This window comes from Choloepus didactylus, chromosome 2 (assembly GCF_015220235.1).
Source record: "Choloepus didactylus isolate mChoDid1 chromosome 2, mChoDid1.pri, whole genome shotgun sequence".
Taxonomy (NCBI): domain Eukaryota; kingdom Metazoa; phylum Chordata; class Mammalia; order Pilosa; family Megalonychidae; genus Choloepus; species Choloepus didactylus.
In genome coordinates this window covers 231,606,172-231,629,672 of record NC_051308.1, presented here as the reverse complement: position 1 = coordinate 231,629,672, position 23,501 = coordinate 231,606,172, and the positions used below count along the sequence as shown (strand labels likewise).

The 23,501-nt window shown below is 54.5% G+C and overlaps 1 long non-coding RNA gene across 1 annotated transcript in view; it reads right to left on the bottom strand.

The window, feature by feature from the left end:
- LOC119520669 overlaps nucleotides 1-23,501 on the bottom strand; it is a 29,205-nt gene that overhangs the window by 2,834 nt on the left and 2,870 nt on the right. Inside the window, exons 2-3 of the long non-coding RNA XR_005214213.1 lie at nucleotides 14,103-14,209; nucleotides 13,422-13,508 (exon numbers count right to left, since the gene is read on the bottom strand). This is a non-coding gene — a long non-coding RNA (uncharacterized LOC119520669). The remainder of the gene's footprint in view (nucleotides 1-13,421; nucleotides 13,509-14,102; nucleotides 14,210-23,501) is intronic.

Here is a 23,501-nt window from a genome sequence, read left to right as displayed (position 1 = left end):
TCATGGGACAGGATTCCTGGGGATGAGCCTGGACCCAGCATTGTGGGGTTGAGAAAGCCTTCTTGACCAAAAGAGGGAAGAGAAATGAAACAAAACAGTGGCTACGAGATTCCAAATAGAGTTGAGAGGTCATTTTGGAGGTTACTCTTATGCATTATATAGATATCCCTTTTTAGTTTTTAGTGTATTGAAATAGCTAGAAGGAAATACCTGAAACTGTTGAACTGCAACCCACTAGTCTTGATTCTTGACGACAATTGTATAATTATGTAGCTTACACAGTATGACTGTGCGATTGTGAAAACCTTGTGGCTCACACTCCTTTTATCCAGTGCATGGATAGATGAGAAGAAAAATGGGGACAAAAATTAAATGAATAATAGGGGGGAGGAGGGGAATGGGATGTTTTGGGTGTTCTTTTTTACTTGAATTTTTATTCTTATTTTTTTGTTTTGGAGTAATGAAATGTTCAAAAATTGATTTGGGTGATGAATGCACAACTGTATGATAGTACTGTGAGCAACTGATTGTACACTGTGGATGATTGTAGGGTATGTGAATATATCTCAATAAAATTGCATTTAAAAAAAAAGCCTGCCTTTGGATGGAGCCCCTCACCGCCCCCCCCCCCCCGTTGTCCAACCCTCCTGCAGTGGGATGGGTCCCAGCCTCACCTGCCCCCAGCAGGGCAAGGGAGAGAGGAGGCCTGAGAGTGGAAGAAGGAAGGCAGAGGTGGTTTTGTGACCACACCATTCATTCATTCACTCATTCATTTATTCATTCACTTAGGAGACCTCCTCTGCCTCCTATTCCAGGCTAAACCCTGAGCTAGACATTACGAACAGAGACAAATAAGAAATCATTCTTACCTTCAAGGAGCTTCCAGATCAGTGGGGTCAGGCTGACAGATAGAGGTGTCTGTGCAGTGCCTGGGCCCGGCTGAGTGTAATAGAGCACAGCCAGTGGCTGGGAGCCAGGCGGAAAGAGGGAAGAGATGTGTAAACAATCCATCTCCATCCACCTGATGCTCTCTGGGTTGGCGATACTACTCATGCTAATAGTAAGAGCAGTTCTAGGCACTATATATTTATCATCTCAATCTCCAATTTTTAAGCTGAGGGAAATGAGAGGTTAAGTCATTTGCTCAGAACACACAGCTAATGAGTGGAAAAATGAGAGTCAAACCCTCGATAGTCTGAACAAAGAACCTGAATGCCTCCATAAGAATGGGAGACTAGGGGAGCATAGAAGAAGGACGCCTAATCCGTTCTTGGTGGAGACTAGGAAGGCTTCCTGTAGGAGGTGTCCCTTGCTTTTGCATTTGAAGGATGTATAGGAAGCTGCCAGATGGCACAGTAGGGGAGGGAAGGAGGCTCTTTTTCCTGGCAGAGAGAACAGCAAGTGCAAAAGCACAGGGATGTGGGTAGTCAACTGGGAGGGAAGTGGGGAGGATAGCAAGAGATGAGGTCAGTGTGAGTGAGCCACAAAAACTCCTACTCAGCTGACAACACCCAGTTCAAGAAGCCACCTCTACACAGACTGTTGGAATAATGCATACTTCTGGGATCTGCTCAGACTGAGTGAAACTGCTCAGCCAGTGGTCGCCCAGGAGCCCCCAGGGGCAGCTTGCATCACCAGGGCAGGGAGGGAGGATGGATGGAGGTGAGACACTCTATTGCCCAGATGGGGAGCCCCAGGCTATAGAGCCCTCTCTGGGTGGCTCAGAGCCTCTGCCTGGCCCTGCTCCAGGTTTTCCTCCCCGGCCCCCCCCCCATGCCCCTCTCCCCTCACTCGTCAGTCACATCTTCTCCACTTCAGCTGCCATCTCCGGCAGTCTGGCAAAAGCTTTCCAATTTAATCAAGGATGGAGACACTACCCCTGCTGCCCCCGCATGTTCTGCCCACAGCCCAGGACGTCACAGACACTGTTCTGCTGTTTGTCATCTTCCCTGGCCAGGTGAGAATTTTCCAAGGCCCTGGACATGAGGCCTCAGCATCCGGACCCAGAGTGCCCACAACCCTCACCTCCCACCTCACATAAGCCTCCCCCCACTTTAGGGATATGGGCTGCAAGCAAAACGGAAGAGGGTGGGACTCTAATTCAGATGCCCGACTGGGGCAGGTGGGGTGGTGGAGGGACGCAGACGCTGGCTTGGGAGCCCCAGCTCTGGTCTGGGGGACTTCAAATTGTGCTAAACTCCCTTCTGCCCCAGACCCTGATTCCTTCCTCTTCTAATCTTCAATTCGACAAGTGTCATCTGACCATATTCTTTGTGCCAAGGACTGGCTGAGGTCCTGGGGATGCTACAGTGAACAAGATGTGGTTTCTGCCTTTAGATTTCAAAGTCCACTGGGCCTCAGTTTCCTCATCTGAAAAATGGGGCACCAATCCTCCCTGGACCACTTCACAGGGCAACTATGAGGCACCCGGGAGGCTCATGATGGGAAAGTATTTGGTACAGTAGAAAGAAGTCCCAACATGGAGTCGGGAGGTCTGGGTTCGAGTCCTAGGGCGGCCAGCAGCTGGCTGGGAGACTTTGGGTAAATCATGGTCCCTCTGGAGCCTGCCTGCTCAGCAGCAAAATGGGGAGAGGGAAATAATCAACCTAACGGCTAATTATCCAGCATTTACCATTTGCCTGGCACTGTTCTAGGCACTTCACAGGCATTGGATTAATTTAAGCCCATGGCCTCCCATTTTACTGATGGAGACACCAAACACAAGAGGTCAAAGGACTTTCTCAAGGTCATGCACTAGTGGGTGCTGGAGCCAGGTACAGACCCAGGCGGCCTGGCTCCGGAGCCAGCTCTCTTAACCCCTGTGCCCTACTGCTTCTCACTGACCAGCCAGATCCCGAGGGGATAAGCACCCTGGCTAAAACAAGCAGGCATCGCTGTGCCCCCCAAGGGTGCCAGTCACCCTTCTAATAAGTTCATGTAGAACAGAGGCATCTGCAGTGTTCCCTTGGGGCTCTCAGCAACCAGGACTGATTTTATTCATACATTTCTTGGTATGTGTTTTTGTTTGTTTATTCTAAAAAAAAAAAAATCAGACAGGGAGCTCCCTATTGCTGTACAGCCCATCAGACTTCGGGTTCCCCCAGGGTAAGAGCTATGCCTCCTCCATCAGACTTACTGATTCCCCAGAGCAGGTACGAGGTCTCCCCCATCAGATACGGGAATGTCCGAAGCAGGGGCTGCTTCTCCCTCATCATTCTGGGAGTTCCCTGGGGGTGAGGACAGGAGGGGGAGCACCGGGTCTCACTGCACCTGCCTGTCCTTAATGTCCCCAGATTCCCACCTGAGACCCAAGCCTTCATGGAGCCACCTGGCCCACCTCCCCAGGGCTCCCACCTGCCAAGGACCGTCTCTAGCCTTGGAGAAATGAAAGACCCTCTCACAAATCACTGCTGCAGCTGGCTGAATGTGGGAAACCTAGAGATGGGAGCACCGGCTGCTGAAGTGCTAAAAGTTAATTCAATTAGCCAGGGCTGGTGAAGCGTGGGCATCCTGCCTGCCTGCAGTCACAGCCTGGCAGGCTTCTGGTGGAAACTTCCACACCTGTTTCAGAGCCGCCCAGCTCCCAGGTGACATCCCTGCTTCCCCTTCCACACCCCGGGTGGCGGCCCCAGCTTCCACGGTTTGGGAGAAATGAGCAAGTCCAACCCCACCTTCCCCAAGGCCATCGGCAAGTTGTGGCAGCGTCAGGCTTTGAACCAGGGGCTTCTGACTCCTGGTTCCAAGCTCTGCCAAGACCTTTGCATCAGCTATTTTCTCTGCCTGGAATGCTCTTCCCCCAGATCTTTTCTGGGCTCCCTCCTTCTCATCCTTCAGGGCTCAGCTCAAATGTCACCTTCTTGTTCGAACCATCTATAGCATAGGTCCTTCCCTGGTGGTTTCCACCCCCTTCCTGCTTTATTTTCCAGCTGCATTTGTTGACCACCTGATGTTCGCTTCTTGACCTGCTTACCACCTGACTATGCTTTCAGACTGTCAGCTCCGGGAAGGCAGGGCTGTGTCTGTCTGTCTGGTTCGTGTCGATCTTGGGCACTGGTATATTGTTAGTATCAGGCATGTATTGCCTGAAGACATCTTTGTGAAGTGAAGGAATGAGGGGCCATGAGGCCCCCACTGCCTGTGACTTGGGCCTCTGCTTCTGTGGTGGTGGCAGGAGGGATACCCAGGGGGACCGGCGCTGAGGGTCGATGCCCCTCCCTCCGTCCAGCTTTGGCTGCAGCCGCATCTGATTAGGCCCTGATTAACAGAGAGGCCTTTCAGCCATCCACTTTCATTAGTCACATGAGATCTTAGCTGGGAAGTCTGGCTGTGGCCAAAAAAAGTCGTCTCCAGAGAGGTGGGTAGGAAAGGAGGTTTGGGAGGTGCTTGGGAACTGGGGTCTCAGGCTAGTGGAGAGGTGGGGCAGCAAGTGGAGAATGGGTGGCAGAAGCTAGGGGTTGGAGGGGTCCCCTGGGGTGGTGCCTCTGCCACCTGTCACAGGGCCAGGAGCTCACTCCACCTCCCCCTCCTTCACCCTAATTCTGGCCCTGCCATCATGCCGTGTGACCTTGGGCTGGTCACTTGCCTTCTCAGGGCTTTGCTCCCACAAATGCAAAGTGAGGGGACTGTACACTTTCAGAGGCACCCCCAGCTTCGGGATTCTGAGGTCCTGTCAGGCTACAGTTCACACATCGCCTGGATGTGTGGGGGTCTCCACTGTCTCCCCACCATCCCTCCCACCTCCTCTAGTCCAGCCTCCACACTGCAACCGAAGGGAGCTTTCTAAACATAAATAACCCCCATCCCATCCCTCACCCTCTGTCCCTCTCTGCTGCCTCCGCTCTCCCACTCGCTACCATCTGCCCTGCCCGGCTCAGCCCAGCGGCTGGCGGCTCTCTGCTTCTACCCCATTCCCTGCACCTGGAAGGCCCACGCTCCTTCTTCTCTAGTGAGCCCTCCCCATCCTCACCCTCAGGTTGTCGGCGGTGCTTTCCCCAGCTCCCCTCAGTGTGCCCCCTGCTCCCCCAATCCACACAAAGGGAATTCCCGCTCTGGGCCTCACGGAACTTCGCTTCACCGAAGTTCATACATGTGTCAATTTATCATGTTGCTCCTGAGTGGGTTACTCAAGTATTCTATGCTTGCCAGCAAGACTCTGAGCACCTCATAGTCATTATATTGTTCATCTCTGTGTCCTGGGGAGAAAAGCATAATAACAATAATCATAGCAAATGTGGATTTCCTGAGCACCTGCCATGTGCCAGGCCCTTTATGTGGATGTTTCATTCAACCCTCACAACAGCCTGGCAAAAGACTCCTCAGTTACCCTCCTTGTATGAAGGAGGCAAGGGGGACTCAGAGAAGTTACATAACCTCCCCAAGGTCACACAGCAAGTGGATGGCAGGGCCAGGATTTGATCCCCAAAGCCCAGACCTGGGATCAGATCTCTCACTTCCTCACTCAAGAGGAGTTGGCTGTTGCTGAAGAGATTAAGGGAAAACTGGGAAGACTGGAGGGATGCATCCTTCCATAGAACATCTGGATGTGTATCCACACCTTGAACCTGGCTCACTCCCTTTGGTCCAGGAATTCCACTGCTGGGAATCTGTTATAAGAGAAAGCAGTGATCTGTGGAACATGACTTATGCACAATGATGCTCATCCTGCATTAGTTATAACAGGAAGATGGGAGGATGGTGGAATGAAATATGACGGGTCAGGCAGTTGTCACAAATGATGTTTGTGCAGAGTATGCAACAGAGCAGGCAGCAGGGACTGACCTTGAATGTTGGGTGAAAAACAGCAGGATTCAGGTGGCAAATGAGCACATGAAAAGATATTCAACATCACTAGATGTTAGCAAAAAGCAAATTAAGGCCACAATCATATATCACTATTAAAACAGCTAAAATAAAAAATTGTGATAATACCAAATGCTGATGAGGGTGCAGTGAAACTGGATCTCTCACAAATCGCTAGTGGGAATGTAAAATGGTACAGCCATTCTGGAAGATAGTTTGGCAGTTTCTTAAAAAACTAAGCATACATTTATCATATGACCCAGCAATTGCACTCTTCAGCATTTATCCCAGAGAAATGAACATTTATGTTCACACAAAAACCCATACACAAATGTTTGTAGCAGCTTTATCTGTAAGAGCCAAAACTGGAAACAACCAAATGTCCCTCGGGGAGCAAATGGTTAAGCGGGCTGTGATACGTCCATACAACGGATTATTATTCAGCAATAAAACAAACCATTGATACACGCAAAAACCTGGGTGGATCTCCAGAGAACTATGCAGAGGGAATAAATCCAAACTTGAAAGATCACATTCATGGATGGAGTCCATTAATATAACAGTCTCAAAATGGCAAAATTATGGAGATGGAGAAGAGATTAGTAGTTGCCAGGGGTTAGGGATGGTGGGAGGAGTGTGTGTGTGACACAAAAGAATAGTACGAGGGACATCTTGGTGATGACAGGTCAGTTCTGTATCCTCACTGAGATAGTGGTCACGTGAATCCACACGTGCAATAAGACAGCATAGAACTGTGCATACATTTGGACAAATGTCAGATACCCGGGTTTGATATTGTACTATCATCACATAAGATATAACCATTGCAGGAGAACTGGGTGAAGTATACACAGAAATTTCTTATCTTTCCAACTCCCTGTGAATCTATAAATATTTCAAAGTAAAAAGTATTTTTTTAAAGCAGGATCCAAAAGTTGTAAATACAGCCTGATCCTAATGATGGAACATCAGTTGCAGAAGCTCCTCTTGCCTAAAAACAATGTGGCAAATTTGTTGAGCTCTGACCACATGCTCCATGGAGGGAGTTTTTCAAACACCATCCTATTTTGTTCCCACAATCAAAAGGGATTGTGATGTCAAAAGGGATTATTATCCCCATCTTGTGAAGGAGGAAACTGAGTCCCATCAGGGAATTCCAGTGGGTGTCCCTGGGCAGAAATGGGATTTGAACCCAGAGTGTCCGGCTCTCCACTCCTCCCACTGCCTCCGCTTTAGTAGCTGGCCCCATTGACTGGGGAGGGTATTTTTTTCCCTCTGTATACATCTCTGTATTTTCTCTAATGAGCATAGCCTACTGTAATAATCAGAAGAAAAAATAGGCAAACACTAGAACGTGTTTCTTGGTGGCCTGCCTGTTTGTTCTGGAGCCTGTGGTGCTGCAAGACTACAGTTTCTCAGTCTTGACGGCACTCTATCCGGGCTGCTGGCGCAGTGGGGCCTGGGCCTGGGCGAGCTGCCCCCAGTCCCACCCTCGCCCCTTCTGTGGACAGTGGGCGTCTACCATTTGAGCCGCCAGCTACATGTCCTGGGGGATGACCCTCATCTCGGAGCCTCAGTTTCCCCAACTGCAAAATGGGAACTAGTGATCTTTCCCACTTCTCAGGGTTGTCATGAGACCACATGAAGGAAGACAGTCATATTCCACCCGTATCTAGTGCGTTCCTACAACGCAAGAGCATTCCTTTATTTGGGGAGTGGAATATGAATTTATCAGGCTGCCTCTGACCCCTCCTGAACCCGGGGGTGGGTGGGCGGGGGGAGAAATAGCTCAGCAATCAACGTCACAGGCTGTCATTGTTGCTGTTAGCGTCTGCCTAGCCGGCCACAGCCTTGTAAATCCAGACGGGCGTTGGTTCCTTGGGCCCCGGGCGGAACCCGCTGGCCTGGGAACGGCAGCCCCCAGAGGAGAAGGGAACGCTCCAGAACCCGCAAGCCCAAGAGACCCCAGAAGACCCCACTTTGCCGGTCGGTTTTCCACACCGAGTATCGATTTTCAAGGGTGTTTCCCAGAAGTGGTCTGGCCTCTCTGGTTCTCCCCGTCTCGCCCTGGCCGCTGGCCGCCTCCTGGCCAGGCCCTCCCCACCCTCGTTCCTCTCGCGGCTGAGCTGGAGGTGGGGTGGGGGCAGGAGGATGGGTTCCCGTACATGCCCCACGCCCACCGTGCGGCTCTGAGGCCAGCTCTGCCCCCACCTCCATCATGGTCCCGGCCTTCACCCACGGAGGCCCTGGGCAGGGCTGGGCCAGGAGCACCGGGCTGGGGCCAAAGGCAGCCTTTCCCAGGCCGGGGCTTAGAGCAGCGGGGTCCGGGCCAAGCAGCCAGAGCTGGGGTGGGAGCAGGGGGAGCTTCCTGCCTCCGGAGGGAGACAAGGCCCCTGCCAGCTTCCCATGCCCATCCCGGCTTGCAGATGTTCCAGGGAGTATCCAGGGGAAGTGCAAGGATTAGGGCAGGGGTGGGGGGCGTGGGGGCAGCAGAGGCGGACGTGGACCCAGGGACGCCCCGGAGGTGGGCCCGGGGAAGGTGGGAGAAGAGCCCTGCAGAGGTCACAGGGAGGGCGGGAAGAGCACACCCAGAGGGCGCGAGGGCATGGGGCACCTGGCGCTGACCTGGCCTGTGACCCGGGCAGGTCGTGCCCCTACCCTGGGCCTCAGCACCTGCATCTAGACCCAAGAGGGCTGGACGAAAGGGCTGAGCTCACCAGTGTTTGCTGAGCACCCTCTGTGTGCCGGGCCCAGGCTAGGCCCAGGGACCCAGCAGTGAAGGGGACAGAGCAGCCCCCTGCCCTCACGGAGCTGACAGTCAGACAACCAATGACTTCAGTAGAACGGAGCAGGGAAAGGACCCCAGGGGGGAAAGGCCCAGGTTCTAAGGGCATGAAGGAGTGGAGGAGAGTGGGGGGCAGTTGGGGGAAGTGTGGGACAATGGGGGGAGTGCGGGGAAGTGTGGGAGTGAGTGGGGGTGGGGGAACTGGATCTCGGAGGACTGCCTGGAGGAAGCAAACACCCAGATGTGTAGGAGTCGGCCTGCTGTCCTGGACGGAGCGAGCAGTGTGGTCAAGGGTGGGCAGCATGCTGCCCTCAGAGAGAGAGTGAGCCAAGGAAACTGGTATGAGGTGAGACTCAAAAGGCTGCAGGGCAGGACGCATCATGTCTTGGAGGCCACAACAGGATTTCCCTCTCTCCAAGGCTCTGAGGAACCCAGTTTGGGAAGCACTGGGCAGACAATCTGTAAAGGCCCTTCCAGCACTAACACTCGAAGTTCTGTGAGGATTTCCTTTCCATTCCCCTTCTCTTGGTGAAGTTGTTTGTCCTTTTGATCAATTGTCACCTCTTTAATAAAGCTTCCACAGACCCGCATGTCAGAACTGATCATTTCCTCCCACCTGCTCCCAGAGCCTGGGGTTCCACCCCCACTGCACCCCTGATCTTCCTGCCAGTCTGTGAGCCCCCTGAGAGAAGAGATGGCACCTAGTCTTCTGTGCACACATTCATCCATCCTTCCACCCATCCATCCATCCATCCATCGGTCTGTCCATCCATCCATCCATCCATCCATCCTTCCTTCCTTCCTTCCATCTGTCCATCCATCCATCCATCCATCCATCCTTCCATCCATCCTTCCTTCTGTCCGTCCATCCATCCATCCAACCGTCCATCCATCCATCTATCCTTCCATCCATCCATCCAACCGTCCATCCATCCATCCATCTATCCTTCCATCCATCCATCCATCCAACCATCCATCCTTCCATACATCCTTCCATCCATCCTTCCATCTGTCCATCAACAGGTGCTGGGAATTCTGGGATGTACATGTGCAACCAGTGCTCACGTGCTCACGTGCTCACAGCCTCAAATAATGTTGGATTCACCTTGGCACATCAGGCCCAGCACCGGGGGTCCCCAGTGAGTGTTTGCTGAAAAAGTGAATTCCAGAAAGGAGGGAGGACAGAAAAGGGGGGGGGGAGGAAAAACCCCTGGGGGGAAGGCTCGAGGGCCCTGCCTCCCTCAGGTCTCACCCCACCCCACGTTGTCCCTTCCTAATCATTCCAGCTGGGGACCTGCTTACTGGCCTCGCCAGCCACCCTGATCCTCCTCCCTAACCCGACTGAATGCTGCTCAAATGCTTTTTCCTCATAGCCAGGCCACGATGGAGTTTTTCAAAAGGAAAATAAGAAACGCAAAGAGAGCCAGGCACCAATACATGGATATAGGCATGTTCACGGGACCCAGACTCCTTAAGGAAAGTCTGGCTGGAGCCACTGAAAGGGCCTTGGCCGTGGCACTGCTTCAGTGCAGCTGGGCTGGGTGCTGGACCCAGAAAATGACAGCACCCCCAAACCACCACCACCAACCATAAAAAGTTAGCACCGCCACCCCAGTAACAGTAACAACCACAACCCCATCACAGTAAAACATCAACACCATCACCAAGAACAACTTCAACACTGCTAAGCCAACTGTCCCACCCTTCTAACACACCACCGATACCAGTCTTCACACCAAAACCACCACCATCAACACTGATAGCACCATCACCACCACCAAAAACAACCCCAACACCTGTAACAGCAGCACTGACGCCACCACCAGTTGCACCACCAGCACCCAACTCTGCCATCCCCAAGCCCACGTTGCCACCACAGCAACAATAATCCCAACAACAGCCTCTGCTACTACCTGAACACTACCACCGCCTGCTTTTACACTAAGCCACCCAGCAACGCCAATAATAATTAGCACCAACAGCACAAGGTCACCTCCTGGCAAACACCCCACCCACCACACTCACTTTGTGCCTGGAATTCTAAGCACATGATTTCAGTGAAGGTGCATCCCAACCCCATGCAGTAACTGCTATTATTATCTCCATTTTACATATGAGAAACCAGAGGCTCAGCGAGGTTAACCATTGCTCCCAGGGCCACACAGCATGTTACAAGAACGCTGGGCCCCTGACTTCCAGTCCAGTGCTCTTTCCACTGGATCCACATCTGTCTCCATTGCCTGGAAACCCTCCCTGGGCCTGGCATCATGCTCCATGAGGTTCACCTGAAATCTCTTCTCCCTGGTGCTTCCTGGCTGTAAGGCTTTGGGCAATAGTCTCTGCATATCTCAGGCTCTTTCCTTCCTCACCTGCGAAATGGGGCAAGAAACCAAATAACCTGGGTTGGCAAGAAAAACAGCCTTCTCATCCTGTAAATGGGAGTCCAAAGTACTCATATGATGTCAATATCAGTAGTCATAACGGTAATGGCGAGTACTTATTGAGGGCTCACTGCACTGCTAGCACATGAGGAAACTGAAGATCAGAGATGGTAATAAATTAAGTAAGACCACACAGCCAGGTGAGCAGAGGTGAACTTTGAACCCAGGCAGTCCAGGAAGTTGAAGAAGTCAATCAGCCTTTGCCTGTGCCCCGATCACTGGTCTATATCCTCTCCAGAAATAAAATGAGCATTTATTAAGCACCTACTAGATGCTGAATCTTCTCAGACAGTAGCCCTAACCCTCACAATGACCTTGCAGAGCAGATAATGCTAACCCCCGAGATTTGAACTCAGGGTCTGTTGGGCTCCGAGGTGGGGCTCTTGCTGTGCCAGTCTCCTGAGCTGTAGCACCCTGGTTACCCCAGGAAAACCTCAGGCCCCCACCTGAGGCAGGTCTGTGCTAAAGGGCTCTCCAGCCTGGAGGGTGACAGAGTACAGCTCTGTTCCTCCTGGCTCCCGGGGCTGCTGGGGCTCCAGACGCCACCCTCCTCCCAACCCTGTCACAGCCCCAGGAGCGCCCAGTGGCCGGTTCATTTTTGGCATCCCTGTGAGCAGCTGCCCGGGCAGAAGGTTTCATCTTTCCAGGCTGGGTGGGAGAATCCTGCCCCCCTCCCGAGTTCTCATTCCCAGCAAAAGTCCTTGGCAGGACCCCTGGCCCTCTCCGCTTCCCTGGGACCGATGGCTTCCAGCTGCCTGCCGCCCAGCCTGGGAAAATTCCTCCCAGCTCTGCAGGTTGTGGGTTCTCTGAAACCCGAGCGCACCCTCCCGGCCCCCACCCCTGCCTCCACCCGCCCGGGGCTCACTCGGACACCATTTTCCTTCAGCACCTACCCCGTGTTTTCCCAGCAAACTCCCAATTAGAGTAATCACAGAAATAAAGCAGTTTCCACCTGGGAGGGGCTTAAAACAGGAAATTCTCAATCAATGACCACCTACTATGTGCCAGACCCTGTGTTAGACACTTTACAAATGGGGTTGAGGGGGCTGGTGCTCCCAACGACCTTGAAAGTGTGACATTTTATAGGTGGGGAAACTGAGGCCCAAAGGGACAGAGCCACTTGTTCCCATCACTGAAAAGTGACAGAGCTACATAATGACTCGGGTCGGTCTGGGGTCCACCCCACCACGCCTGTGCAAAGGGGGAAACTGAGTCCCGGGGAGGGGAGGAGCCTTGCCAAGGGAATGCTTCCCAGAGTGCTGGGGCCTGGTGCAAGCCCAGGTGTGTCCCACTCCTGAGCCTATTCTCAGTCCCCCCAGCCTCAGGGTCTACTGGGTCAGAACGCATTTCAGGACCCTCTGTGTGGCACCAAGCTCCTGACTCGCGGCCTTGCTTTCCTCCTTTCCATCCCTCCCCACCCTCATAGCAGGGAAGTCTTTGTGCAGATCTGACCTTGTCACTCTCCTGCTTCAGGATTAGCCTGAGACTGAGGCCCTTCTGTGATCTAGCCCCTGCCTATATCTCTAGCTGAAACTCCTGGCTTCACAGCCAACAGGGTCCACTTCGTTTCCCCAAATACACCCTGCCCAGCTCTGCCTCTGGGCCTTTGCAGATGCTGTTCCTTCAGCCCTGAATACTTTTCCACCCACTTCTTCAGGTAGCAATATCCGGCTAGGGGCCTGCCCTCATGCCTGACCTATGCACTGTGTTGTAATCACCCTTGAGCCCTGGGTTTCCCCTTTGAATGTGAGCCCTACAGGGTCTTCTCTTCTGAGAGGGAAACCTTTGACAGACCCTCACTGTTATCACAGCCTCGTCACCCTGGGTGCTGTCAGCAGTGCTCAGAGTCTGTGATGGTGACAGAGGTTTCTTCGGCCTCCCTCTGTTCCCCGTGCCTCCCCCCACCCCGACTCCCTCGGCCTCCCCGAGGAGCTGGAACAACCCTCGGTGCTGGGCTTAGGGAGAATGAGAGCGACAGGTGCGCCCCCGCCAGCCAGGCCTTTCCCACACGCAGCCGCCAGCTGGGAAGATGGATGGGCCGTCCCTGGCCGGGGCCTCGGAACAGGGAGCTCATGTCACCGGGGGCTTCACATCCCTGCCTGGAAAGGGCCATAAAAGTGTTCTGGAGCCAGACGCAGGATTCGAGCCAGCTTTCCAGGTCGTGGGAGACCCCCCCCCTTTTTTTTTTAGTAAGAAAAGAAGAACAAAATTTAAGAGAGAGAGGAGGCAAGGCCTTCCACAGTGTTCCCCAACCCTGTTTGCCCCTCCGTGGACAGGGTTGGGAGACGCTGGCGGCCCCCGAGAGGCTTCGGGGTTTCATTTCCAGCCGGCTCTGCCTCTGGGGCTCCGTGGAGCCCGGGCCAGGGCCGTCAGCTCTCTGGACCTTAGTTGCTCACCTGCCAAATGGACAGACGGGGGACAGGCCTCTTCCAGCTTTCCGCAAGCAAAGAGCAGGGGCAGGATTCCCGTAGTTTCTGAAAAGTCTAATCAAAAGGAGAGAGATTAGGCAGAGCAGGATAAAGGCTTCTCCCCAGCTCGGGGTGCATCAGAGTCAGGCACCTAATTAAACATGGAGTGAATCAGGCCTGCCTCTCTCTGGGACTCGCAGTGCCCAGCTAGGATCGGGGTAGGGTCCGTCCTCTTGGCCACCGAGACTGGGGTTTGGCACGGTGGCTCTGAACCCTACTCAACGGCAGGAGCTGACCCGTGGGGTCTCACGAAAACCCCACAGACCCCAGGGCAGAGCAAGCGCTGCCTCCTTCCACAGGTGGGAGGTGAGAGAGAGATTAAGAGGCTGTGCTCCAGGGATGCCTGGCGAGTGACCGCCAGCGGGGATCTGGACCTGGACGGGATGCTCTGCTGCCTTGCCTGGGGCCCCCGAGTGGAACCCTCACCAAATCCCAGGAAGAACTTGAGCAAGGCTGAAGGCTCTGAGCTAAATCCAGGAGGCTCTGGCACAGCAGGAGGGTCCCCTCATCCCAGACCCTGTCTCCGGAGCTGGCCAGGGGGCTGGCCGGGGGCCGAGGGCATGGGCCGCCCACCCCACCCACCTCCATCCTTGCCCCTCGTGGCCTCACCTCACCCTGTGCTCCAGCCACCTCCCTCCTTCCAGGGCTTTCATTCATTGCTTCGGAGCTGAAGTCTTTCAGGAACACATTGGCTGCCCCCGTCAGACTGTTAACTCCTAGAAGACAGGGGCTGGGTGGCGGCTCTCCTGAGCCTCCAACGTATACAGCAGAGGGCCCATCATTTATTCGGCATTATTTGCTGAGGACCTATTACGTACCGGGCCCTGGGGATACAGCAGTGAAGAAGAAGGCTGGTCCCTTCCCTCATGGAACTTCCCTTCCAGTGGGAGAGACGGGCACAGACGGAATCACAGGAGATGACGCTTACGGCTTAGGAAAAATGAGCAAGCTACTATGAACATGGGGACCAAGGAACCTAATGCGATAGGGTGGCTGCAGGGGACCGGGTGGCCCTCAGGGGAGGCGACATTAAAACTGAGACCTGAAGGATAAGAAGGAGCCAGCCTGGCTCCCTGTTTCCCAGGAAATGGGGGTCATTTAGCCCAACTCCACCTATTTACAGATGGGGAAACTGAGGCCCCACAAGATCACACAGTCAATCAGAAGCAGAGTTGGGACTAGGCTCCAGACCTCCTGACCCCGCCCCCACCCCAAGAGGCCCAGGAAGGGACGGGGAAGGTCTCTGCCCCTGAGGTCCAGCCTGGTGAGGGAGGAGGGGAAGGTGACAGGGCCTCGGGCGGGGTTAGAGGGACTGTGAGCTCCACCTGCTGGGCACAGAGCCCCTCCCAGCCCAGCCCTGAGGGTCCCCAAGGCCTGCCCACCACCCCACTGACGGGGCTTCAGAAAATTGATTTTCTAGCAGCCATCCATCAACCCGGCACATCCAGCTGTTGGCGTGACACCCACATCCCCAGAGCCTCGTCCCCCGGAGGAAGCTGCTCTGGAGCTCCCTCCCCACCCCAGAATGACCTTCGGGGTTCCAGGAGCTGGTAACGGGAGACCAAGAGGGCACCCCCACCCCGCCACTGCCCGCCCCCACCCTCAGCAGGTTTCCAGGATTTGGACTTTTGAGTCCTAGATCTCCAGCACTGAAAGGGGCCTTTGGGGTTGTCTAGTTCCACCCCCTCAACCAAGATGCCCTCTCTAGCATAAAACCAAGGGTCTGCTTGAATCCGGCCCAGTGGAGGGCACCCAGCTCCTCCTGGGGCAGCCCACCATCTCTGGTGAGCCCTGACAACAAATGACCTTGTGGTGATGTAGGCTCCATTCATTGCGAGTGGCCATTATTTCGTTGAAGCCTCAAGCCTAATACCAGTGGGTATAATTATTCTCACCCCAGAGATGATGAAATGGAGGCTCAGTGCCCCATCAGAATCACCCGGCCAGTTAGTGGTTGAGGTGGGTCCCCCCCAAAGCTGCCCAGCAGGCCTCCTTCCTTTTCAACAAGTTCTCCCACACTGCACCTGTGCCCACAAGGCTCGTTCCTCCTGGGGCCACGTGGCCTCCTCCCTAGGACACCCCTCAGAGGTTCAGAGCTGGGGACAGTGCCTTCAGGCCAACTCTCCGCCTTCTCTCTTGCTCCTCGGCCAGAAACTCCTCAATCTTTGCTCACAGGTGAGGTTGGACCTCCGTCTGCTCACCTGAGCCCTGACAACCCCTGGGAAGGTCCACAGAAGTTTCCAACGAGAGGAGGGAGGAAAAGAGAAGGGTGGGGAGTTCTAGCCCCAGATCAGCCAAAGAAAATTGAGCTCCAGCCGAAATCTCCAGCAATATGCTGTGGGAAACTCCCATCTGGGCCTCAATTTCCTCACCTTTAAAATGGAAACTCCAATTCCTAAGGGAAGTAAGAGTCTCTTATTACAGATAAATCATTCCCAGGGGGAAGGACCCTGTTCTCAAGATGGTGGGGCCCGGAGCCAAGGAGCAAGCCTCATGGACACCCCGCAGTGAGAGAGGCAGGGAGCTGTCAGGATTCCCAGATCCGAGGTGAGGAGCTGAGCCCAGATGGGGGAAGAAGCCACCTGCCTGAGCCCGCAGAGCCATGCGGGGGAAAACTCTAAGTCAGAGCCATCCTCTGCTCCCCTGGCCTCCCGGCAGCTCCCCAGAGGACCTCCCCTGCTCCCTGAAGTGCCTCCACCATCCCTGAGGGACCCAGTCTGGCAAGGTTGGTGGGAGAGAGGATCTGTGCCCGCAGCTGGTAGGAACAGGATCACAAAGGGTTAAGGCTCTGCCCAGCCCGCCTTGATCTCCCTAAGCAGGCAGGACCCCAGGCGGAGAGGGGGCTTGGGTTTCATGGCACCCCCCACCGTGGGTGGCTATAAAATACGATCGTGTTTTGCTGCTGATTGATGGTCTGGGGGAAACCTTGGGGACATGGGCTGGGGTGGGATCAGATTTTCAAGGGCTCAGCGACTGAGATTCTACCCGGAGCCTTCTGGAACCCACCACGGGCCCATCTCCACAGGCCCTGCGAGCCCTGCGGGAGACTGGGCAGTGGAGAGGCAGACAGATGGCCTCCACAGCCACGCCACAGGGCAGAGAGCGCCCGGGCTCACCCCTAGCCCTGAGAATGGCCCACAGAGTCCCAACAGGACCCTCAGGAGCCATGGCCTGGGTGGGGCATTCATTCATTCACTCATTCATACACTCAGTCACTCATTCATTTCCTAAGCACCTGCTGTGTACAGGAGAAGGGCTCCAGTGATGAGCAGAACCAGCCACGGTCTCTGACCTCATAGAGCTTGCCATCTAGCGGGCATGGAAAAGAACAATTCTGAGATCTCATTGCCACCCACCATGTGAGGCCTTGGGGACCAGATCGAACTAAAGTGACAACTGGGGCTTGGGCTCTGCCACCAGGCTGATCTGGGCTTGATCCCACACTTGCAAGCAGTGTGACCCTGGGCATGTCACACAACCTCCCCAGGGCTCATCTGTAAATGGGCAAGATAATAGTACCCACCCTTCGGAGCTCTGGGGCGGGGAAAATGAGGTGACGAGTATAGAGCTCTTAACATCAGGCCTAGTGTTGAGAAATTAATGAATTATGTTGCCCATTATACTTTTGGATGCCTGGAGAAGTTCCTGGCACTCTAGGTGAACAAATGAGAGAAGAGAAGAAGTCGGTGTGCCAGGGCTGTGTTAGATGCTTTCTACCTAAAATTTCATTTAGCCAGGATGCTGCGACATGGGGAAACTGAGGCTCAGGAAGCAGCGTACCTGAGGCTGTGCACCAGCAGCCCCTTCCTCCTCCAGATCTCAAGGCACTTGGTTTTGACCTTGACTGGAGACCTCCCACCCATGGAGTCATAACTGAAGCACCTGTCTTTACCCTCCCATCGTGGGTCTCTTGGGGACAGATAGGGTGCTTATTGGTCTCCGAGGTCCCCTGTCACTCATTTAGTGCTGAGCTCAGGGCCTGGCTCACAGGATGCAGAAGAAAAAGGGAGGAAGGGGGATAGGACACAAAAAGGAGAGTGGGGGGTGGGCTCCAAGTCAGCTCCAGGATGCATTGCCAGGGCTCTTGCTCCCAGCACAGCTCCAGGAGAAGCACGGTCTGCGGAGACCTTTTCAGGCCCCTCCTTCCCAGTGTCCTCAGCCCCTAGCCGGCCACGGATGCCCAGATCCCACCACGGGACACCAGGGCCAGGCCAGGTAAAGCAACAAGCAGCCTTTGGAACTTGCCCAGAATATCACAAAGCCCCGTCCAGAAGGCCCTCCTCAGAGCACCCAAGCCGGGAGAGAGCTCTTTAAACACAAATCAGACCCCTCTTAAGACTGTTCCACGCCCCCCACACCTCACTACCGCTCACCAGGACTCTGACTTCCAACTTTCTCGGGAAGGCCCTCCCAGACCACCCTGGCCACCCATCACACGCCCCCCACCCCCTGGGGTGGCCTTCATTCTTGCCTGCCACTCTCCATGTTGGTCCACCCAACAGCGTGTGAGTTAAGTGTGCAGGCCTGAGAGCCTGGCTGCCCAGGCTTAAATCCCCCCACCACCCAGCAGCCATGTGTCCTGGGGCGTCATCTCCCTCCCCGAGCCTGCACTCCCTGCTCTGTTACATGGGGATAACAATGGTGAAATGGTGCAGACTATCTCTACCCTATCTGGCCCTGGCACATAGTAGGTGCTCAGTTAGCATCTGTGGACTGTGTAAGTGACCCTAATTTCCAAGGCCCAGGATCACCCCACCATATTGTTATCTGAGCACATTCCCTACAAACTGGCTTTGAGGAAAGAAGAGCCCCCACTCAGCAGCTGGCATCTCCCCTGCTCTCAGCACCCCCAATCCCTGGCCCAGGGGTCCCTAATCCACCCCAGAGTGACACAGAGCAAGTGCTCTTTCCTAGTGCCTGCACAGGCTGCGAAACCAAAGCCGTGCACATGGCCTGAAGTCCCAGTGGAATGTCAACAGCAGATTAGGCCTCGTACTGTTCCCAGGATCCGAGAAGAGCCCCCACCCCCAACAAGTCTGTCTCCACCTTCTGCTTGCGGTGAGAGACCCAGCCTCCCCCCTCTCCCCTGGAGCACAGAAAGCTGGGACTGTTGACAGAGCCCATCTGCCTCATTTCACAGGGGCTCAGAGAGGGTAAGGGGCTTGTCCAAGCTCACACAGCAGTCTGGCCCAGAGCCCAGGCCAGATCTCTGGCTTCCTGGCTCCTAGGCCCTGCTCCTTCCTGCACTGTCCCCTTGTCTTTTGCTCTCAGTCTCACTCCAGGGACTTGCTCTGAGAGTAACTTTAACCAGGTCAGCAGAGCTTTGCTCCCTCATCAACTTGCCAGCTGACAATCCCACTGCCTAAATACTCTGGACTTTTCCATCCCCTCCCCATCCCCATCCCCACCTCAGAAAGCCTTCCCAATCTCTTCAGCCGGGTGCTCTATGGGATGGTCTGCAAACTGGCTGCTTCTGGACGCGGCATTTTATTTGGGGAAGGAGGGGTTCTCACTCCAGAGCTGTGGGAGGTTTCACATTAAAATCCATATTTCCAGCCTCTCAAAAAAAAGTTCAGGCTATACAGTTCCCCATAGTCCCCACCCGCCTGCTTTGCCCCCTTCTAATCTGCCTCATGCAATTCAGTTTGCAACGTGTGCAGTCGGGGTTTCCTCCGGTGCTGGGGCAGGGTGGGGACTGGGAGAGCTTGCAGAAGCTTTACTGGGCATTGTTGCCGGCCGTATCACATGCATTATGACATTTAGCCCTCATAGTAATGGTAGAACCTGTTCTAGCTGCAAAACGGAGACGTAGAGACTAATCTGGCTTACAAAAGCCACATCAGGAAATGGCAGAATTGGAACTCAAACCCGAGCCTGGCCACTCCAAAGCCCTCAGCACCTTTGCCCTCTAAAGCAATGGGCTTACTGCTTCACAGCCTCGCAAATTTGAGTCTCAAATTCCCTTCAACTCACACAATTTTCTTTTTTCAGCTTCTTCTTTCCACCCCACTTCCCAGAAACCCCGGGACAGAGCTGAATTTAGGGGGCTGCCCTCCTCCCAGCAACTATCCCTCTGGCTCTGCCCAGGAATTTTCCTGGGGCTCAGCTTCAACCCCAGATTTCCCCGTATCCCTCCACACTGCCCACCGTGAAGCTGAACAAATACCGGCGCAGGCTTGCAGAGTCTGCCCAGCCCAGCTTCCTCCCACCTCCCTCCCTCCTCCTCCTCTCACCCTATGCTCCAGGAAGACGCAGCCACCCCCTGGTCCCCTAACTGTCAAGCTCTTTCCCACCTCCCTGCTGTGGCTCACACTGTCCCCTGCCAGAAATCTACTCTCCTCCCCATTTCCACCCACCGAAACCTTACCCTCACTCCATGCTCAGCTCCATCGCAGACTCCACTTCCCCACCAGACACGACCCCCACCCCCGCCATGCTGTCTCAGGCAGCGATTTTGGAGTCAAATGGATCTGTATTTGACTCCAGCTCTGGCACTTTCTAGCTATGTGCCCTGGACAAGTTGCTCTTCTCTGCAGACTCAACTTCCCCATGTGTAAAATGAAGAAAAGATCCCCACCGTGCTGGGTGTAGTGAGGATTTATTGATTCAATGAGGGTTCAGTGTAGCCATGTTTACAAAGGGCCTAGCACATAGTAGGTGCTCAATAAATGTTAGAACCCTTTGTCTGCCTCTTTTATCTTAGGCACCCAGAAGGCAACATCTGATTTTTGCTCCCCTCTTTTGTTCCGGGGCCGAGCAGGCTGCCTGGCACATGGTGAGGTGGTCGCAGTCTGGGAGTCGGTGTGGGGACAGCCAGGCAGGCAAAGAGAGAGGAAATGGATTCCATGTACGCGCACAACCACCTTGTCCACGTGGCTGTCGGTTCATCGCTAATTTGTTAAGCAGCTGCTATGTGCTGGCATTGTCCTGGGAACTGAGGCTCCAGCAGTGACCAGAAGATGAAGTCCCTGCTCTCGGGACATTTACATTGAGGTGGGGTGGACAGATCATAAACTAAAAAACAAGCAAGATGGCTTCAGATGCTGATACGTGCAGTGAAGACAATCAAGCTGAGCGACGAGCCTGGAGGTCAGCACGAGCCAGGGTGGCCAGCAGAAGCCTGGCTGAGCCGACGAGGGGACACCACGCGTGGACTAGGGGCAGGTGCCCCGATAGACGTGCAAAGGCCCCAAGGTGGGAATGAGAAAGGCTCGAGGGCGAGGATGTGATGGGAGAGTCATGGGAGTGAGGGGCACCGTGAGAGATGAGGTCCGAGTGTGATGGGGTGCCTCTGAGACTGGAGGACACACTGAGGGCAGTGAGGAGGGGAGGGGCATGGGCTGAGTCCCCCTTTAGGAACTTGCCCTTGGCTGCCTCATGGAGAATGGACCAGTGAGGAGGCTGTGGCCATCATCCAAGCAAGAGACAATGGCAGCCAGTACCACCATGGCAGCCAGTACCAGCATGGCGGCCAACACCAGCATGGCGGTCAGTACCAGCATGGCAGCCAGTACCAGCATGGTGGGCAATACCAGCATTGCAGCCTGTACCAGCATGGCAGCCAACACCAGCATGGCGGCCAACACCAGCATGGCGGCCAGTACCAGCACGGCGACCAGTACCAGCATGGTGGCCAATACCAGCATGGCAACCAGTACCAGCATGGTGGGCAACACCAGCACTGCAGCCTGTACCAGCATGGCGGCCAGTACAAGCATGGCAGTCAGTACCAACATGGCGGCCAGTACCAGAATGGTGCCCAGTAACAGCATGGTTGTCAGTACCAGCATTGCGGCCAGTACCAGCATGGCGGTCAGTACCAGCATGGCAGCCAACACCAGCATGGCAGCCAGTAACAGCATAGCAGCAATGGAGATGGAGCTGAAAGAGGGGTAGTGGGGGAGGCACCATCATCTTGCTCCTGGGTGGGATGTAGGGGTACAGAAAAGGAGGGAATTAAGGGCAACTCCCATGTGGCTCCATGGGAGAGTTTGCAGTTTGGAGCCCAGAGCCTGCGTTCCATAATAAATGTTCACTGCTATTATTGGGACTAAGTAGTTTGTGTGACTAAATAAATCAGCTCTCTGGGTCTCAGTGTCTATATCTGTAAAGTAAGAGTATGAGATAATGGATGTAGAATGTTTGATAAACTGTAAAATGCTTTATAAACTATAACAGCTATAAACTATAAAATACTTATAAGATAAAAAAGCTATAGAATGCCATTGTTAATACCGTGATTATTATTCCACGGTTGACGTTCCAGGTAGTGGGTGGGCACGTGACACTGCAAAGGAAACATCGTTGGTGCAGCTAAGATCAACCAACAGATGTTTTGTCCACTGTCCAGATAAATTCCCTCCCCAAGATGGGATGGAGGATGGGGTGCAGCTTGCACGGTAAAGAAGTTTCCAGCTTTAGAACCAGGAGCCCTTGGGGTCTATCGCCAGCTCAGTCACAGACTGCTGTGTGACATTGAGCAAGTTGTTACCCTCTCTGGCCTCAGTTTTCCATTCTATAAAGTGAGGAGATGGGGCTGGATGACCACCAACAGCCCCTCGAGCTGTGACCCTGTGAAAGGCCATTCCCTCCTCTCTTGTCATGCTCAGAAGCTGAGTCTCCCAGCACCTCCCTGGGAGGGCCAGCTGGCCACACCTGGGGACAGCCACCAAGGGCAGGCTCACCCACAGGGCCATTTCAGACCCCTGATGCCCCCGCCACCCTGAGTTGCCTCTGCTCCCTTCCTCTCCCCTCTCTCCCACCCCCAGGCCCAGCCCTGCCAGGGTTAATTGGCCTGCAGCCCCCACCCCCCGCAGGGAAAGCAGAGAAGGGAAGCCCCGGATCCGGGGGCCCTCCCTCCTCCCCCAACCCCCAGCACAGCTGTCTCCCCGCATCCCAGCCGCCCCAGGATTACCAGGCTCTCAGGGGCCCAGGAGGAAGCAGATCACATTCTTGAGGGCCTTATGTCAGGCTGGCTGCTTCCCAAACCACCCCCCCAGCACCCCTCCAGGCTCCCCCCTCCCGGTTCTCTCTCTCTTCCCCTGCCCAAGGCAGTTCCTCAGGGATGAGCCAGATTGGACATGAATCCTGGCTGGACAGGCCTCCCACCTCCTTTCTCTGAGTCTGCAAAGTGGGTGCAATTCTTACCTGAGGAATTAAATGAGGCGAGGCTGGACACCAAGCACAGGGCATATAATACTAGGGGCTGGGTATAAACTCGTTCAGTTCTCACAGGAATCGTCTGAGGTTGGTAGGCTCTGTTATTATCACCTCTGTTTTACAGATGGGAAAACCAAGGCACAGAGAAGCTGAGTGACTTGCCTAAGGTCACACAGCTACTATGTAACAGAGCTAGGATTCAAACTTAGGCCATCTGGCTCCAAGGTCCCCAGGCTTAATTAGTTCCTTCATCCCTATTTCCCCTGCCCCCTCCTGCTCCCCACACTCCTGGAAGTCAACCCAGTGTGGGGAGAGCCCAGGGCAAGGTGGGGGGTCACACTCTGACCTTCATCTGTCTCTGTGAACTGTGGTTCCACCTCCCCCAGCTGTGTGGCGTTGGGCAAGGTGCTGGCGTCTCTGGTCATGACTTCCATTTTTGATGCTAACAGAATGGGAGGCGCTGACAAGGAAGGGCCGCAATGAAGGTGCTTTTCTGGGCTCTTGCGCTCCGAGATACGAGGGCGGAGAGGCAGGGAGGCTGGCTTCCTGAGATACGTCTGCAGATACATTTTAAATGCACCAATTGGGAGAAGGGAAGAATGCTCAGATATCCTGGTGCATTTCCTGAGAAACGGATTTCAACCCTGCCTGGGCACCTGCAAGCCCGATACTTTGCAGGATTCCTTCTGAACGTTGCCACCCGCTTTCTAAAGTGAGAGTCCTGTCCATCCGTGAAATGGGAGCTAAGTCAAGAACCTTAGAGTCTCGGGAACCAGGGCTATTCCCAGGGAAGGAGCCGGCCCAAGGTCACACAGAGGGTCAGGGCGGATCTGGGGCTGGGACCAGGGC